We start from the raw sequence: 2914 nt of genomic DNA on the forward strand, positions 1-2914 counted from the left end.
AGGGCAATTGTATATCATCTTTCTATTGAGAGATCATAACGAATTAGCATGAATAATCTTATCCTCTTCGGGGGTGATAGTCTGATGATCTAAAATTGCTCTCTAGTGCCACAGATGGAGGAGGCGAGTGTTCCACAATGGCACATATTCTCTCTCACAGCAGAAATGATCTGTTCAGTTTTGTTCTATATATGTGATTTTTTTTTTTTGATTTCTTTTGCTTCTCATGTTTTTCACATTAACTGTTTTCCTTTTGAACTTTTTGTTTAGATTTCAGATTTATAATTTTGGTAAATATAATATTTTATTTTTTAAACTCAATACTATGTCTAATTTGTTTTGTTTGGTCCCTTTATGTTTTCATATTTGTTTTTGATAATTAATAGTATCCCGATGTATTATATTTGTGTAATAGAATATAAATAAATGTTCTTAGTTCTCTTCTATATTATTTGTTTTTTGAACAATATTATTTTTTGTCTGCCTATTCCTTCTTTGAGTAGAAGGCATTTCTTCCTTTGCCAACATAAAATCCTATATACCACCTAGCGCACAGGTGTGGATTTAGTCAAGATAGGGCTGACTATAACACAAGCGATGAATCATCAACCACAGGTGCTAGCCTTGTGCTAGGGGAGAGAGCAAGCAGCTCTAAAATGATAATCTCATGTTTTTGGTTACACAACATCAATATGCCAACAGAATGTTCTTCAAGTTGTGGTAGTGAGCAGTTGCTATCACGCATGAACATGTCCTACCAGTATGCTGTTGAGCAGAGAAAATTTTATGTTAATTTCTCTACCAATGACAGAAACATGGCCTCCAATAGATCATTTTTAGAGAATGCTGGGGAGAGGTATTGTTTGGCAGCCGCACATAGTGCAACCGACTCTCAGGTTTGAAAGCCATGCAGCCCCAGAGATCAATCTAAAAGCATCCGGCTTCTCTACCTAGTGGGGATCGTCTGAGACCAGCCACATTGGACAGCTGATGAAGACTGAGGAGTATTTCTGTCTAGTGATAAAACAACCCACAGCATGATGCTTGGTCCGCCCACCTTTCTAGCATTGCCTAAGCAGGTCAACCCATAAGCAATCAGGTTGTTACGCTGACGATTGGTGGGCCCCCCAGGCTTTATACTCATCCAACGGTACTTGCCAAACAAATAGTCTGTGGCACTACAGGAATAATGCCAAAAGGAGTGTTATGAAAAACCTTGGCTTTTCTAATCAGTACTCATGATACATTATGTTTATCTACATGCGCTCTGTAGGATGTCCTTTCTATTAGATGGCAATTATTGGCAAACTTGCCAAGCCAGCGGTGTCTGCGCTGTACGGCCGTTCTTACTTTCTCCACACGTAGATATGGGTTCTATGTTTTGGCATTCATGGTTGTGTACTTATGTCTAAGAGAAGTGCTTGTGAGGTTCCAACTCTTCACGCGTTTTGAAGTCAATTAGATGGAAAGGACAACTCGTGTCTTTGGGACTTCTCATATCTTCTGGTCATGATAATGATTTTTGTGATACTCTTCACTCTGTATCTATGGCCTTTTTCCGACATCAACCACCCTGTCCCTCGGCACTCTAAAGGCACAATTGCCTTCGGACCGTCATGATTTCGGTTTTTGCTCACTGTACATGCACACTGTCAACTTGTCACACTTTAATATACAGGTGTGTTGCCTTTTCCAAATCATGTGCCCTCCTCCTCCTCTCGCCCTCCCCTACTCAATTTTATACTCTTATCCACAAGGGTTGATGCGTCCTCAAATCAAGTTGAAGAACCTACGTCTCAAGGATGATCAATGGAAACATGAACGCACCTGAAGCAATTCGATGTCTCATAGCAAAAGGGAGTACTTATTTAAATAAGGTATTTCTGTTGATTTATTTTTAATACATTTGCAAAAATTCCTAAAAACGGTTTTGAGCGTTTGTCATTATGCGGGTATTGTGTGTGATTGATAAGGGGACATTTAATACAAATCACACTCTATTTTAGAATAAGCTGTAACGTAACGATGAAAATGTGGAAAAAAGAGAAGCGTTGAATACTTTCCAATTGCATCTGTAGGCAACAATTCTGTACCACAGATAGTGTATGAGTAAGGTCCCAGTCAAACACTTTTTTAGTGGATCTGTCTTATTTAATCAATCTGTTCACATAGACGGTGTACCAGATAACAATACAATAACCTTGATTAACACAAGAACCACGGAAATACAAGAATCCCTCTGTGTGTGGGAGCTTAAAGTGGACTGTCATTTCATAAGTGGCTTAAAAATGTGTTCGCTCCCAGGTTCGGCACCAAATTAAACTAAAATATGAATTTGCTTTCTCCAACATCCTATTTGACACCTCTTCTGCCAATTATACACAATACCTCAAACAACTTAGCGTGCTTAGTAAAGTTGCATCACATTGTCATCCATAGTCTTACTAGATGAACACAGCGAGACTGTCTTTTGAACTGTGTTACACGTGGTTTGGTTTTTGAGTTCCATTTATATTCTACCAATACCACAGCAGTCTCTAACAAATACCTTACACTCTAATTGTGAGTTAACGAATAACCCAAAATAACTTGCCTCTCAGCTGAGTGAGTTGATTGGCCCTGTTATAATTGGTCTACACTATTGCTAGACTATCATTGGCCCACACGGCTTGCTTTGCCGTTCGCAGCCGTGGGGTCAACACAGGTTATTTTGTCTCTTTCTACAGAGCCGAGGATTCTCGGTGCGGTGCGAAAGCAGGGTAAGGAGCTGATTGTCCCTGCCAGGAATTATGAAGTGACTGGTGTGCCTCTGTCCTTCTCCATCCCCGAGCGGGCCCTCCACTCCACCTGCGGCCGTCCGAGCGGAGTGGTTTACCTTATCCTCCCAGGCCCACCCCCCACCCATCACACCCCG

Source organism: Salvelinus sp. IW2-2015, unplaced genomic scaffold, assembly GCF_002910315.2.
Source record: "Salvelinus sp. IW2-2015 unplaced genomic scaffold, ASM291031v2 Un_scaffold2067, whole genome shotgun sequence".
Classification (NCBI taxonomy): domain Eukaryota; kingdom Metazoa; phylum Chordata; class Actinopteri; order Salmoniformes; family Salmonidae; genus Salvelinus; species Salvelinus sp. IW2-2015.